Source organism: Pongo pygmaeus, chromosome 1 (assembly GCF_028885625.2).
Source record: "Pongo pygmaeus isolate AG05252 chromosome 1, NHGRI_mPonPyg2-v2.0_pri, whole genome shotgun sequence".
In the NCBI taxonomy this organism is placed as follows: Eukaryota; Metazoa; Chordata; class Mammalia; order Primates; family Hominidae; genus Pongo; species Pongo pygmaeus.
In genome coordinates, this window is record NC_072373.2 from 9,398,517 (window position 1) to 9,415,729 (window position 17,213).

The window sequence follows — 17,213 nt, forward strand, 5'->3', positions numbered from 1 at the left end:
ATGCCTTAAACAACAGACATTTATTTTTCAGAGTTCTAGAGGCTGGGAAGTTCAAGACCAAGATTTCAGCCAATTTGGTTTCCGGTTAGGGCTCTCTTCCTTGGCTTGCAGAATGCCACCTTCTCACATGGTCTTTGCATGAGAATAGAGAGAGAGAGATCCCACCTTATGGCCTCATTTATGCTTTATTACCTCCTAAAATCCATATCTCCAAATATGGCCGCATTGGGGGTTGGGGCTTTAACGCAGAAATTTGGGGAGTTTCAAAATTCAGACCATGATACTCTGAAGAGTCTAAGAATTACTAGAACCTCATGAATAAAAAGGGGATGGAGAGAGTCTACTTTGAATGGTGTAGCCATGATTTTTTAGACAGCCAAAGGCAACAATCACCATACTTCTCCTTCAAAGCAGTGTGAAGAAAATATGGAGGAAGCACAGGCGTGCGTGAACACAGAGCAGGGATACAAACACTGCACGTGATCTGGTTTCTTACTTCTAAATGCACTTAAGATGTACATTTACAAAGTACATGAACAAAATTCATAGAAACTGTTGGAAAAATTAAAGAATCAACATAAGGTCAGAATGTACTGAAGCCAAAACAAACAGATGAAAAAAATCTGTCTTCTCTTTAGCTGGGTCCCTTGAACAATTAAATGCTACAATTTTCTTTAGGTCTCACTCCTGCAATTTCCCAAGTTTCACCATGGAGAAACTGTTTCCTTTCTCCAGTGTAAAGCCTTTACATTGGTGGTTGCTGTCTGTTTTTTTCCTTACAGGAAGAACAAACGGGACTAGCATCTTCTCTTAAGTAGCTCTTCCTGAGTTCAAAGATCACTGAATTTCCTATTGGCAAGCACTTCAGTTTTCATAATTTTTCCTGCCTTTTGTTAGGTTATTAATTTTTGTGATTATCCTGCAAACCCTCTTCAAATTGTCCATGTTCCTCTTGAGTAATGGAACCAATTTACTCATTAGAATCTAATCAGGTTTGAGTATAACAGCAGGATTACCTTGTGGTCCTTTCATGTTATTTTTAAAAATAGATGACAATATTTCAAAACAGTGAGACACACAGTCCCTTCTTTAACCTCAGCTGCTATTTCTTACTCAAGGAGAGTTCATTTAAAAAAATAACTAACCACAGATTTTTAATTATTTTTGATACAGAAATCTTCTCTGAGCAGATTTAAACTCCAATGTGTTGATTCTTGGACCTTAATTCATGTAAACTTTATAGATACTCTGCCCCATCAAAAAGCCTGGTCCACCCATATACAAAGTTCACAGGAAGATGAGGTGATCATCATGAACAAGGCCAGGTCCTTCAAAAAACACATGCCTAAATGTATCTCCCAGCCTGACTGATACCAGCCTGTTACTATTTTTCTGGAAGATATTACTGTTTTGCTCAAGATGCCTAAGAACAAGACCCCTTCTTAGATACGGAGGAAGGAAACCGGAGTAGATTTCTGGAAAGGAGTCTCGAGGAAACTGATGTAAGACACTGGTGACATTTAAAATTGCTAATTCATTTTGAGATCATCCCCTGGGGTCTCTTGCCCCAGGATCCTTGTCAAAACACTAAAATAAGTACTCTTTTATTTCATGACTTCACAGTTGATCTTTCCAGACACTTAGTCTTTAGGGGTGATTCTCAAATGGTGTGTCCTTTGGAGCCTGTAAGCCCTGAGTCTAAAGCAGACATCCTATTTCACATCAAAATATGGAGACAGACATTTAATTCACTATTTATGTATATATCTAAATTAGGAGACATTAGCAAGACTGAGGAAAAAAAGGTTAATAACACATAAAACATTCAGAGTTCATTTAAAATTATGAGTGACTGTTTTCTCCGTAGGAACAATATATAACATTTAAAAATTGATGAATAACTATATGATAAGATCTCCAGATAGACGTGAGGGCCACAGCTTCATATAATTCTAATCTGTCTTCAGGTAACAGCTTGATAGTTACTCTCGCAAGTTGACATTTTGTTTAAACTGAATACATAGACTATATTATCGATGTGTCTTGGCTAAATGATGAAAAGCTTGTAGCTTCTGACCTTTAAAATATTTTCTTTCTTTTTTTTTTGTAGGAATCAGGAAAATGTTCTAACAACATGTTGAGTGAGGTAAAATTCTTTGAGCAAACACAAAGGCAGAACCATAATATTTGTAAAAATTACTCTCACAACCCAGCCATTGCAAGTTCTTCACTGCACTTACCAGTATCTCTTTTTATATGTCTGAGGGGATCCTGCAAGTTTCAAATAAAAGCCAGCTGCTTCCTGAAAATCTTAAATTTGCCCTTGAAGCCCATCAGTGCCCAGCTCTCACTCTGTGACCACGGAGGTCTGGTGACCTGAATGGGACTGCTCCTGGATTCCCCCAGCAGCAGGAAGAGCTCAGCTCATGACACCTCCCATTAGAGTCCAGCAAAATTTCCTGAGTGATACAAGGTCTTTGCTTCACTTGGTCGAGCCTAGAGACCAATAGCTAATGGTCACAGCTAACCAAAGGTGTCTGCTATTCTGCTACCCTCAGCTGGGGTCCAAACATCAACATCACTTCAACCTCAAATCCTTTGCCATTTCTCATTAACCCACTGGATTCCTGTCTCCTCAGATCACTATATATAAATTTAGGTACTTTGTTACAAGCAGATGAATTAGAAATATATATAAAATTTTTCAGCCACTACGTATCACACAAACATCCTGAATTTCTTGGAATACTAACAAAAACAACCATATGCAGCTCTTTCAAATGATGATCTTTTCCCAAGCAGAGAAGAAAATTATTGTGAATTTCCATATAAGGGGTAAATTTTGACAAATATAGTCCTATTTTTAAGTAATTTTTTTTCTTAAGATGAGAAAGTACTTTTGTGTTAAATATGCTCAATTTATGTTAATGTAGCCCCTTTTCTTGGTGATTATTTTGCCTAGCTGGGATTCATTTAGAAATTTCAGGGCTGGGCGCAGTGGCTCACACCTGTAATCCCAGCACTTTGGGAGGCTATGGTGGGCGGATCATGAGGTCAGGAGATCGAGACCATCCTGGCCAGCATGGTGAAACCCCGTCTCTACTAAAAAACTAAAATTAAATTTAAAAATTAGCTGGGCATGGTGGTGCACGTCTGTAGTCCCAGCTACTAGGGATACTGAGGCAGGAGAATTGCTTGAACCTGGGAGGCGGAGGTTGCAGTGAGTCGAGATCCCGTCACTGCACTCCAGCCTGGTGACAGAGAGACTCTGTCTCAAAAACAAATAAATAAATACATAAAATAAATAAATAAAAGAAAAGAAATTTCAGGTATTATATCTCCAAAAACTTGTTCTCATACAAAGTTGGAGAAATAAATTGAAATGTGAATCCATGAAATTCTGGATGGTATGGCAGAAGGAGAATGTATTGCCTTTGAAGAAAAGGAGAACTCTACCCAACAACTCTCTCTGCCTCTCTCTCTCTCTCTCTCTGTCTCTCTCTCTCTGTTTTAGTGTCAAGTGATCCTTTAAGCGTGTTCTGGGACGTTATGGGCTCAGAAGCATGGGCAGTCCTAGGGTTCTTATCTCTTCTCACTTCATGTGCTCTCTGTGGGCAATCTTGCCTCTTCCCAGGCTTTGAATTGGCATAAAATAACATGGTGTATTCCCAAATCTCCCCTAACTGGACAGCTGCTGACTGAAATCCGTACCCTGGACACTGAATATCTACATGTGTATCCTAGTACTTTCCACCTTCCTCTACCAGAATATAACCTCCAGAAAGGCACAGGCTTTTCCTTTTTATTTGCTGTGTTAGCATCAATGCCTAAAAGAATGTTTGGCACAGAATATGTAGTCAATAGATATCCTACTGTTAGGATCTCTGAGAAAGAGAAAGCAAACTCTTTGAAGACATAGTGCAAAGTTGTGGAAGTAAAGGAAATCCCTCCTCCAACATAAGTTGAATACATTTGAGGCATAACTGTATGTTTTCTGATGTGCAGCAATATTAAAAATCTATTTCATAAACCCTGTTATTTTGTAATCCTTTTAACTCTTATTAAAAAATACTTTAGATAAATTTACATTTTTATTCATTTTTTCATTCCTTTATGCAAGCAACATTTAGATAGCCTAAATCTGAATGTAAGACTTTCTGCGCACACAAAGGAAGTACTCAAAGCTAAGGCAACAATTGGTTCCTTATCCTCCTGCATCTTACATTTTTGAAATTTCAGTACAGAATCCTTCTCTGAAAAAAAAGTAAACTGAGAAAAATCTCATCCTATATTTTTCAACAAAAAAGATTAGTGATTATTAACATTAAAACAAATCACATTTTTACTCTAATTGTTATTTAAAACTCCCATAGAAAGGGTTAGAGAATTTGTAAATAAATGTAGTAGTATTGTATTAGAAAGAAGGTAGTATATTTTAATTACTATCTTTAATTTTTGAATCTTTGAATAGCAATCTTTAATTATGACTTAATCAATGGTGAATTTATCATAATACTGCAGCCAAAGTCATATACGCTTTCATTGTATATGAAAAGAAAGGAAATAAATAAGATTGCAGGGCAAGTTTAACTATCCTAAGAATACAAAATGACTTAAAAGAATTTAGAAATGTATATTATATATACATACATAAATATATATAATATATAAAAATAAAATATATAAATATAATATATAAATGTATTATATAATATTATATATTATATTGAATAATGTATTATATAATATTATATATTATATTGAATAATGTATTATATAATATTATATATTATACCGAGTAATATATTATGTATAATATTATATATTATACCGAGTAATACATAATATCATATAATATATATTATATAAATAAATGGGAATATATGTAAATATTATATATTGTATTACACATATATAATATATATTATATTGAATAATATATAATATATAATATAATATATTTATAAATATGGTATGTAAATATATTTATATATGATATATTTATATACATATTTATATATGTAAAACCCAAAACAATGCTTTTAAATTAATGGGAATATATATATACACACACACACACACAGAAATATCTATATGTACATATATAGAAAATAACCACATATACATATATATGTGTATATATGTATTATATATTATTTAATAATAGATTATATAATACATATATGTGCATGTGTGTTATATATAATACATGTGTATGTATATGTGTATATTATATATGTATGTATTTTTTTCCTTCTGCAAATAGATCAGTGAAAAACCTTGCAATATATTAAAAGAAAAAGTAACAAAATATCAAAACTCCCAATTTTTTTCAGGCCGGCAACTACCTTAAGAGAAGTTTTGTGTATTAATATGAAACATCAGTATTCATGACACATTTAAGAGCAGTTGTATTTGATGGTGGTAAGAACATACATTCATGCATCACTTAGCGACATTAACATGTTCTAAGAAATGTGTCATTAGGTAATTTCATTATTGTGTGGACATCATAGAGGGTACTCACACAAACCTAGATGGCATAGTTTACTACATACCTAGGTTATATGGGATAGCCCATTGTTCCTAGGCTACAAACCTATGCAACATATTACTATACTGAGTATTGTAGGCAATTGTAACACAATGGTATTTGTGCTATCTAAACATATCTGAACATAGAAACAGTAGGGTAAATATATGGAGTTATTATGTTATGGGAGCACTGTTGTATTGTGGTCTGCCTTTGACTGAAGCATCATTATGCAGCACGTGGCTATGTTTGTAAACTCTAATGAATATTTTCTTAACTGTCCCTGGTTAAAATATGTCACATTTATATTAATAAAGGCATGTTTTTATGACCTCATAATGTACATATGGCAAATTTGTTAAATTTGTTCAATGTTAAAGAGTTTGAAACTTAAAAAGAATGGAATTAACTATGCAGTAAGTTAATGATTAATTTTGGTATTTCTAAGTACTAGCAATATGATCTAATTCACTCAGAAAGACCATGATGCTCTGAAAAATAACAATGGATTAGCAATACTACATGATATTGCCCTGGAATATCATCACGTATAAATCATACTAATGAATAATCTCTGAACCAGCACCAGAGTTACAAAGTGGCGTGGGCTGCCATTAAAATGAGTTATTAACTAATAAACTAAAGTGATACATCAAATATAAAACTTGTACAAATATTCTTAGTAAAAATGGATCAATTATTCTTGGACATCAAAGGACATAGCTACCATTTTATTATTTTTCTAAGCATATGATTATTTTATCATTATTAAAATATAGTATCAATAAAATAATAATGTAATAGATAATCTTGCATATATTAAGACAATCAATACATATTGAATGAATGGATAACATTTGACATTAAGTAATAGTTATTTTTCTTAAGAGAGCATCATACATTTTTAAGCACTTATGTTAATAATATGAAGTCAATTGAATGCCATTCCCTGTTATTAAAGCTATTAAAATCTTAGGAAGCAGGTGTATTACATTTTCTCTATTTGAACTTTCTTCCAACAGGTGAACGGGGCAGTCAGTAGCAGTTCAATTTAATGAAACTCTCTGCTGATCTTTCCGAATGCTCCAGAATGTGGAGCAAATTAGTTGATTGTATAATTTCCCTAGCTGTAAAATGATGATAAATCAAGAAATTCATGGATCCGTTAAAATTCAACAAGAAAGCATTTATTCAGTGACCACTTTGCACTGCCATTAGGGACATAGTACTATGATGAATATGGTGGGGATTCCAGTCCTCAAGGAACTCGCAGTCTGAGGAGTAGCAATAAATGAAATTGATAAAGTATAATGCAGAGTGGTGAATTCTGCGTAAATATGAAGGAAGGGCTCTGGGGAAAAACATGGAGAACTTTTAACTCTGCCCAGGGAAAGGTGAGCAGAAGCAGGGATAGGCATCACTGAACAGGTGACACTGGATCTGAGTCTTGAAGGTGAGCACCAATTTCCCAGGAAAGAGGGTTCCATGTAGTCCAGGCAGGATGAGCAGCACGTGCAAGTATACTGTTTAGATAATTCCCAGAAAATCATAAAATACTGGAGCAGTGGAACATAGGATTCAGAGAAGGGAACAGCTTCAGATGAGCTCCCATAAAAACTCTGCTGTTTTATGATAAGTTTATAGAACAAAGTGCCTATAGGCACCATGGAACCAAGAGTTTTTAAGGTATTGAGTAACAGGAAGTCCATATTTTTAAAATTATAGATTACTCTGGAATCAGTGCGGAGGAGAAATTAAAGTGAGACAAAACTGATGGTAGAAAGATCATGAAGGAGACTTTTAAAGAGCATATTAGAGTCATTCAATTGAGATGAGAAGGCAACAATGGCAGGAGGCAGTGATGGGGAGTCAACGACAGAACACAGTTTTTTTGTTTGTTTGTTTTTGTCTTTTGTTTGTTTGTTTTGAGATGGAGTCTTGCTCTGTTGCCCATCATTCAGTTGAGATGAGAAGGCAACAATGGCAGGAGGCAGTGACAGGGAGTCAACGACAGAACACAGTTTTTTTGTTTTTATTTTTTGTTTGTTTGTTTTGAGATGGAGTCTTGCTCTGTTGCCCAGGCTGGCATGCAATGGCATGATCTTAGCTCACTGCAACCTTCGCCTCCCGGGTTTAAGCAATTCTCCTGCCTCAGCCTCCCGTGTAGCTGGAACTACGAGTGCACACCACCATGCCCAGCTAATTTTGTATTTTTAGTACAGATGGGGTTTCACTATGTTGGCCAGGCTGGTCTCGAATTCCTGACCTCAGGTGATCTGCTCACCTTGGCCTCCCAAAGTACTGGGATTACAGATGTGAGCCACTGTGCCCGGTCCAGAACACAGTTTTGAGAGGTACCACAACCCAGTGCACAAGAGGAGCAGGAACTTTTCATTATTGCTTTGTTTGTACTATAATGTTTGGAGAAGTGCATGGCAGAATACAAACGACTATGGGTTACAACCCTCTTCTTGTAAGAAAACCAATGAATTGCCACTAATAGTGAATTGGGGAGATAATATGATATTTAAGAAGTACTTGCTTTGTGGTAGATACTCATTTATTCCTCACAAAACTCCTGGGAAGAATATATGACTATTTTTACTTTTACAGATGAAGAAACTGAAGCTCAGAGAATTTAAATACCTTTCCTCAAATTATAGAGCCACCCAGGTCCCGGCTGGAGTTCTGTGGCTGGGAGAACAGAAACGTAGTTGCAGAATAAGACAAAGCCATTACATGTGTCATGAATCGTGATATTCATTAGAGCCAAAATGCCCTGTGAAATCAGAGAAGGTAGGCAGAGGTTAAAGAACAGGGAATTCCAGTGACATGTTGAGTGGGGCTAGAGCAAGAGAGGATACAGAAGAAGACGTAAGGGAGAGGTTTTTCTGCTGATTTTATTTTTGTTTCTGTTTTGTTTACTTTTAAATACATGTCCTCACACAGGTCCTTTTGGTTCATCTACAAACATCCCCTATTCTTATCTTTTTCCCTCCAATCTCCAATTTCACTCTCTCCATCCACTGTCCCAGAAAATTCTCATCCTCTCCCCATATGCCGTCCTCTCTTTTCTTTTCTTTCTCCTCTCCTCTCCCCTCCCTCTTTCTTTCTTTCTTTCTTTCTCTTTCTTTCTTTCTCTTTCTTTCTTTCTCTCTTTCTCTCTTTCTTTTTCTTTCTTTCTTTCCTTTCTCTTTCTTTCTTCCTTTCCTTTCCTTTCTTCTTTCCTCTCTCTCTCTCTCTCTCTCTCCTTCCTTCCTTCTTTTCTTTTTTCTTCTTTTTTCTTTTTTTTGAGATGGAATCTCACTCTGTTGCCCAGGCTGTAGTGCAGTGGCATGATCTCCACTCACTGCAACCTCTGCTTCTCAGGTTCTAGCGCCAATGTGCCAGGCAAATTTTTTTTGCATTTTTTAGTAGAGATGGGGTTTCGCCATGTTGCCCAGCCTGGTCTCGAACTCCTGACCTCAAGTGATCCGCACTCCTCGGCCTCCCAAAGTCCTGAGATTACAGGCGTGAGCCACTGTGCCCAGCCCATACACCTTCCTTTCTTATTTGCATTTGTAAACTTTCAGGGATTACCCAGTATCATCCTTAAGGCAATCCCTGAGACATTTGGGTCTGGATAATTCTTCATTGTGGGGGACTGTCCTGTGCATGCCGGAAAGTCTGCATCAATACCTGTTAGGGGACTCACCCAGGGACTGGGCCATAGCAGTGCCCTGTAACAGCAAATTAGTCAAGCAGATTAAAGGGGAAACAACTTACTTAATTGTTCTGTGGTGGCAGGCATGAATTCTACCACTGAACCACCCATGGTTTTATTCTGGTAAAAAATTGGTTTGTTTAAAAAATCTTCCTCTATATGGGAATATGGGTTAGGAATCCTAAATACATGAATTACTTATTCCCTGAGGCACAGTATGTTGTTATACTGGAGAATGTAATTTAACTTCAAAGTGAAATTTCACAATTGCTGAGAAAAATAATTTGACATGTGAAAAGCTTATATTATTGCTAAGATCATCCTATTGCTTTGGACCATCTTTTTTTTTCTAAAATGCAAAAGTGAAGCAATATATAGCATATCATCTTTAACTGGGTTTAAGCTTTGCCAAGAAAAGTCAGAGATTTCATAGAAAAATAGAGGCAAGAGAATGATCCAAATGCTTCTTAGAAAGTTTACTTAGGTAATATATTACCTGACTGGATAACTTCAGAAGCTATTCAGTTGTTCACAAGTAGAGCTGTTTCTATACCAGACTAGAGTTTGCAGAGATGCTGTCGAATTTTATCTCTTAATGTTTGTCCACATGACTCTAGCAAAGTTGTTAAAGATAAGAGGCCTCAATTAGGAATCTTTAGACCTAGCACAGCTCCTTAATACGGCAGAAAAAAGTAAAAAAAGACTTTAAAGATGAAAATAATGGTGAAAAGAAAAGGTTTGGGTAGTTATGCCTGAATAAAATCTAGATGAGCTGCTAATAATAGTATTAGCTATTTTGGCCCTTTGACTTTGTCCAAATCCTTTAAAAACGATGTCTTTCTCTCTCTGCTTCAGCAGAGCACACCAGATATAGTCTTCTAATCTGATGAATTACCATTTTTATTGCTCATTACTTCATGTATCTAGTTCATTGGTTAAGTCACTTCCTAGCTTTGGTATAATTTCATCTGCTCGTGTTTAAAAGAAAAATGCATTGGATGTGAATTATTCATTTACTCATTCCACAAATATTCACCAAAGTCTAACATGGCCTAAGCATTGAGGATGTTCGGAGAATACATCTTTTGTTCCAAAATAATCACACCCAAAAGTCAATACATTGGACAAAGTGTACAAAGTAATGCTTAAAAAGGGGGACTAAGTCTTGATGTTCTATAACACAGTAGGGTGACTGTGGTTAACAACACTGTATTGTCTATTTCAAAGTAGCTAGAAGAGAGGATGTTGAATGTTCTTACTGCAAATAAATGAGGTGACATGATATGCTAAATAGCCTAATTAAATTTTTATACAATGTACACATGTATCCAAACATCACACTTTACCCCCATAAATATGTACAATTATTATGTGTCAATTAAAAACAAAAAGTCAATAAAAGGTGCCAGAGAAATAACAGATACAAAAAAATTTTGCTATAACGTAAGTAGACATTAACAAACATGTATTTTTGAAGCATTTGTTGTATTAACATAAAATAATACAAATCTTAACAATCAACTCAAAATTACCAAGTGTCTATGTTGTATCTGCCATATAATAAACAGAGGGCATATTTATATTTTACATCAGTTTTTTTTTTTAATGAATCCTAACCAATAGCATGTCAGTTTTAGGGAAACTCTCTGATTAAAGGGAGTTAATAGCGAATAAAACAAGTAGTAGAAAATTCAAGATGAAGTAAGCTTAATCCAAGGTTAATTTCAGATACTATTAATTTCTCTCCCAAAAGCTCTTCCAGGTAGTGGCAAAATGATGGAATTTTCAGAGATTTTAATTTTCCCAGACATTCAAGAATATAAGGAATTTAGAAGAAAAAAATGGTGCTTTACATTAGATGAAAAGCTTTGCCTCTACTAATGTACAACTGTAACATATAAGGGACATCGCTGCCTGAATCCTTTCAAAGAAATTCCTAAAATGGCATGAAAGGAATCTGTGACCTCATTACAGCTCTATTCACGAAGGAGAAGAATTGTACACAAGGCCAGTCCATCTTGATCTCAAAAGGAAACACAAAGACATCTCATTAATAAACACTGTTCCTTAATGTGCCTCTAGAGATGCTCAGTGTGTGTATGTTTGTGTGTCTCTGTATTTTGGCCCCCATTTTTATCCCAAAATAAATATTTAAGATGAAGCTTAAAAGATCAACTGTTTTTTTAAACACAGAATAGCTCTGCACAGGCATATTATTTGGATAAATTAGATCTGCAAACACACTTTAGCTTTGCTGATGAAAATAATTTAGAATAAAGAAGGTAACCATGCCTCACATGTTGACTCAACACCTTATAACATCTTTTTTTTTTTTTTGAGACCAGTTATTGCTCCCAGGCTGGAGTGCAGTGGCATGATCATAGCTCGCTGTCATCTTAAACTCCTGGGCTCCAGCCATCCTCCAACCTCAGCCTCCCAAGTATTTAGGACTACAGGTGTGCACCACCACACCAGGCTAATTTTTAAATTTCTTTTGTTTAGAGACAGGATGTCACCACGTTCAGCTCACGCTGGTCTCGATTCCTGGTCTCAACTGAATCTCCCACCTTGGCCTCCCAAAGTGCTGGGATTACAGGCATGAGCCACTGTACCCAGACTAATTTATAACGTCTTTGTTGGTCTCAGTTACTTGAATGTCATATACATGTTTTTAGTTACATTTTTAAACATAGGGGCTTGATCTTTTTTATAGTGTTTCACTGATCTTTTTTACACTGATGGTGTAAACAGTGACGTTTTCACGTTGAAGGCAGGATAAAATAGTGATTGTGCCATGCACCAGGGATGTTGGCACAGACCCAAATTTCCACTTAGTTTCAATGTGGTTTGAATTTATCAATGTCTTTATAAATCCCAATTAAAATACCTCCAAAGGTATCTTTTCTGAAGAAAACTTTCTTATGACACCCTACCTTCTTCCCTTCCAATGGGAAATGTAACCACGGGCATAAGAGTCTACAGTAAAGATTTCAGTGGCTAAAACAATGGTGATATGGTTTGGCTGTGTCCCCACCCAAATCTCAATTTGAATCATATCTCCCAGAATTCCCACGTGTTGTGGGAGGGACCCAGGGGGAGGTAATGGAATCATGCAGGCTGGTCATTCCCGCGCTATTCTTGTGATAGTGAATAAGTCTCACGAGATCTGATGAGTTTATCAAGGGTTTCTGCTTTTGCTTCCTCCTCATTTTTCTCTGGCTGCTGCCACGTAAGAAGTGCCTTTCACCTCCCACCATGATTTGAGGCCTCCCCAGCCATGTGGAACTGTAAGTCCAATTAAACCCCTTTTTCTTCCCAGTCTTGGGTATGTCTTAATCAGCAGCATGAAAACGAACTAATACAAATGGTTTATAAGGTCACTTAGGAGAAAAAAAAGTCTCCTCCACAGTTCAAATAAAATGTTATTACTTAGTGGGAAGGAAGGTCATCTACATGTCTGAGCAGAAGGAGAAAAGGCCTCAGCTATAAGCACTCCAACCACACACACACATACACACACCAAATTCTGTTACTCTGCCTAAAAATTCACCCATATCAAATTTTGTTGGCTGAATCATGCAACTTAGGAAGGAGAGACATTTAATACACTTTGGTAGCTGTGACATAAAATTAATCTTATTGTAGTGTCACTACCAAATTACAACATCCCTTTGATCCTATGTAAGGTGCAATCAGGACCCTGATTGGGTGGCAATCTGTGGGATAGGTAAGCAATGTCTGTTATTTCTATACTTGTGAATTACTTTTGGCCTAAGGATCACTATGGGTCACTTCTGGGAGAAGACAACCAAGCAGAAGGTACTGCTACAGCTTTTGTAGTCTTCTTCCATTTGCTCCTAAAATTTAATGCTTCAATGACTCAATCCTTCAACAAAGACTGAAGTCAGATTCTTCATTCAACCTAAGTATAAATGATTACCCTAAATTATTATATTATTACTATTATTGTTGAAGATGGTGAAGCAGGAGTCAACCAGATATTTTCTATAAAGACAATTACTCTGGCTATTGGATGAAGCACGGATTGAACAGGACAAGAATAGAAATAAGATGATTTAGGGACTATCAGAGAAGAGTGGTGAGATGAGGAAATGATGAATGTGACTTGGACTCGGGGGATGTTTTTACACAAAGAGAAGGGAAGATATTAGGGCAGTGACTGCACAATGGAATAATTTGAAGAACTTTAAAAATTCTGAAGTCCATGGTCCACCCTGAGAGGTGTTGATTTAATCTTCTGCGGTGAAGCTGGAGAACCAGTATCTCTTCACAGTGAAGGTTGAGACCTATGGGCTCAGAGCGGACTGTGAAGGACTGGATGGGTTAGACGCAGAAATTAAGAGGAAGAATTTCTGACCATTTACAGAGAAAGAGAAGACTGGGAATCCAGATTTTTATGTGAACTGTCCTGATTTTTTGATTTGGCAATTTCTTAGTTATCATGCATACAAATTTGTGTAGGCCCAAAATAAATAATAAAATAAATGAACTAAGATGGATCTGACAAGTAGATGACCAGTTGCAATTTCTGCCTTAAATCAGGGACATTAATCTCTAATCATGGATTTCAGACTCTCACAGAATGTAAAAGTAAAACTCTTTGGAAAACTTTAGAAACACATTCGTTAATTACTTCATATGTCTGTAAGAATAAATGTGACCTGGTACATTTGGGACACTGCAATTTGAGGTGAATTTATCTACTTTCTCTCACTCTCCCTCCCTCCTGTTCAGATTTAAATAATAACGCGCTTCCCAAGGAAGTACAGAAACCTTCCCAAGGCCATTGTTAAGTAGTAGAGTTAGGTCTTGAGCTCAGACCTGATTAATTATCCTTTGTGCTACTTCCCAATTTCCCAAACTGCATTTTCAACATACTTCCTATGGGGGTGGGGGAGGAGGCAGAGGCAGGTGAGTTGTTGCATAGCTTTCCTGTTGAAAATAGAATTTATGGGGCACTTTTTCAAATATGTACAAGTATTTCAACAAGCCTGCTATATTTCTAATAATATTTTAAAAAGTTGCATACAAGTAAGCAATCAATCTTGTAATAAAGTATCCCTTAGTCATTGCATACTATATATACAAACACACACACATGCATATATTATGTAATAGGTGTTGTGAGATACCTATGTCTATATCTATCTATCTATCTATCTATCTATCCATCTATCTACCTATCTATGTTACATACTCACAAACAGTGCTCATCCAAGTAAGTCTGAATTAGACAGAAGCTACAGGCTGACATATTTATATATAGTGAGAATCTACTTTCAGAATATCCTTCAAGAGAATTCATTAAACATTAATATCAAACAGCATATTTTTTGTTTTTATGTAATATTTATGTTCGCATACATGAAGGGAATAACTGTCACAAAATCTTAGTGTTTGAGTAGTCAATTAATTGATTTAATTCTATCGATTAATTCACATACGTAGTCATTTTTATCCCGTGAGTTGTTACACAGTTTTCTCTAAGCCTGGACTAATTTGGGGCGGGGAAAGAAGTTGATATTTTTCCGTAAGAATTTTGGACTACAGATACTACACTTAAAACATACCAGAGTACCAGTCATATTTCATCATTTGATTTCCATAGATTTTTGGATAAATCTTATTATTTTCAGAACCATATAAGTGCAGACTTTCTCCTCTCTCTTTGAATGGCTATATTCTTAATTTGAGCTTATCATATAACCAAGATAATGAAGTAGTCCTCAGGAGTTGTAGATGCCAAAATATAAACACACGCTTCTAAGTAGAAAAGACAAAAGTCATCGCTGACACATGAACTTAATCGTTCAGAGCAGATTCCATTCTCAGTAATCCACAGGAATGAATATACACCCATAGTTATGATTCAAAAGTGGCAGTAATCATGTATTGGAGATTTACATACCTGTTCCAGGTAGAAGCATCAAACCAATACAATGCGTCCAGAACTGTGCTGTTTGTTGAACTTTCCTTCTAGAAAGAGACCAGGTGCCACGCCACAGCAAAAGCTAAAAATGAAACATGGAAGGGGTAAGTTTAAAATAAGATAAAAGAACAACAAGTAGTACACTCAGATCACTGAATTGTGAGATGGAATATTAATTACATGATAGATTTCAAAAATGGAGATTTATCCCAGCATTTCCAAATATACTTCATCAAGAAATTCTTTTATTCTATGACACCTGTTAGTATCCCGCTGAGGGAGCGATCCACAGCAGTTACTGGGGAAACAATGAGATGCTGTAACCTCCTGTTCAACACAAATGCCTCAGCTTATGGTTTCTGTCATATGGTCACCTGCCCTCAGTTTGAAACTTCCAATAATTGGCAGTATTTTATAAGCTTCCCCCAAAATATGTACACATAACATACAGACATGTATATTATTAGGTTGATATAAAGCTGCTACGGTTTTGTATAGAATGACTGTCCTTTCCAAAACTCATACTGAAATGTAATTGCCAGTGTCACAGTAGTTAAGAGGTGGGACCTTTAAGAGGTGATTAAGCTATGAGGGCTGTGACCTCATGGGTGGGAGAATGCTGTACAAAATGTTGACTGCGTCTCCCTTCTCCCTCTTTTCCTCTTTTGCTTTTCTGCCTTCTGCCATGTGAAGACACAGCATTTTTCTGCTTTGTGGTGACTCAGCAAGAAGGCCAGATACCGGTGCCTTGATCTTAGACTTCCCAGCCCCCAAAATTGCAAGGCAATAAATGTCTGTTGATTGTGAATTACCCAGTCTGTGGTATTTTGTTATAGTAGCACAAAAAAAGACACAACTAGGTATGAGTTCCCCCTAATGTTTTATAGCAAATAATTTAAGAATCACTCACTTTACCGATTCAACTTATTTCATGGCAACAAGTATTTGACATTCACTCATCATTTTGATCAATATTTACTAAGCAAATAATACAAAGCAGTTATTGGGTTAAAGTATTAAGTAGAGGCTTGGTCTTGTTCTCAAAAAGCCAAGTCTAATGAGGGAAAGAGACCAAGTTAGATGCAGATCACCCCCATTTAGGATGTGGAAAGCTAAATCATTGCCAGTCCAAGGTGCAGAGAGTTAGGTAAGAAGGTGATGTCACAGAGCAGGGGGTCTTTAACCTGAGTCTTGTGTGGAGTGTAGGAGAGTGATGGGCAGACAAAGGGAAATGGGATGGGGAGGGAGGAGAAAGAGATCTAGCCGTCATGCTCCCATGCAGGAGGCTGTGAGGGGAATGGCATGTTCTGAAAGCTGCCCCAGTGGGGGCTCATAACAACACGAGGAAAATCAAACTTATGCACAAGATGTGGCAGAACATCCTTTTACAGATTTAAATGACTGCAAATCAGATTAACGGTACAAATGAAAGCATACACCCCAAGAATTTTCAGAATTAGAAACTCGTCCCGAAATCCTTTGCACACATTATCTCATTCTGGTTTCACAATCTCTCTACAGGTTGGGCAGTGTAAGTTCACTTCTACCATGTGCTAGGGGAAACTGAGGTTAAGGAGCTTGCCCAATACCACAGGGTGATTTGTGCAGACTTGGAGTAGTGGCTAAAACTGGGGGCCAGTCCCCCTTACAACAGAAGGAGAGCTGTGATGCCAGGGTTCTTGAAGAAATTAAGTGTGGCACAATGATGAATGTGGTATAACCATGATAGACACTATTTCTTGACAGCGAATGCTTTGCTGTTACATGCTGCAGAGTGGGCTCTGGGCAGAAATGGACTGTTTCCAATCTCACCCTTCCTGTTTCCAATCTCACCCTTCCTGTTTCCAATATCATAAATGCAAGCATGGGGCAGACACACTCAACTGTGATCAGGTCCACATTTTTTCACCTTGTGAGTTTCAATAATAGACTTCTCTGTAATACACATGGCAGGCATGTCAGGCTACTTTGTACTGTCCAGCAACTACAGAAAAACTGGTCATTCTGTCTGAATCCAGCTGTGTATG

General features: G+C 36.7%; 1 protein-coding gene across 3 annotated transcripts in view; it reads right to left on the minus strand.

The window, feature by feature from the left end:
- Nucleotides 1-17,213, minus strand: part of CHRM3 (cholinergic receptor muscarinic 3) — a 521,859-nt gene that overhangs the window by 223,995 nt on the left and 280,651 nt on the right. For all 3 annotated transcript variants that reach the window (XR_010127531.1, XM_063670731.1, XM_063670724.1), the window contains one exon: nt 15,166-15,268. The gene's annotated coding sequence lies outside the window, so the exon portion shown is untranslated. The remainder of the gene's footprint in view (nt 1-15,165; nt 15,269-17,213) is intronic.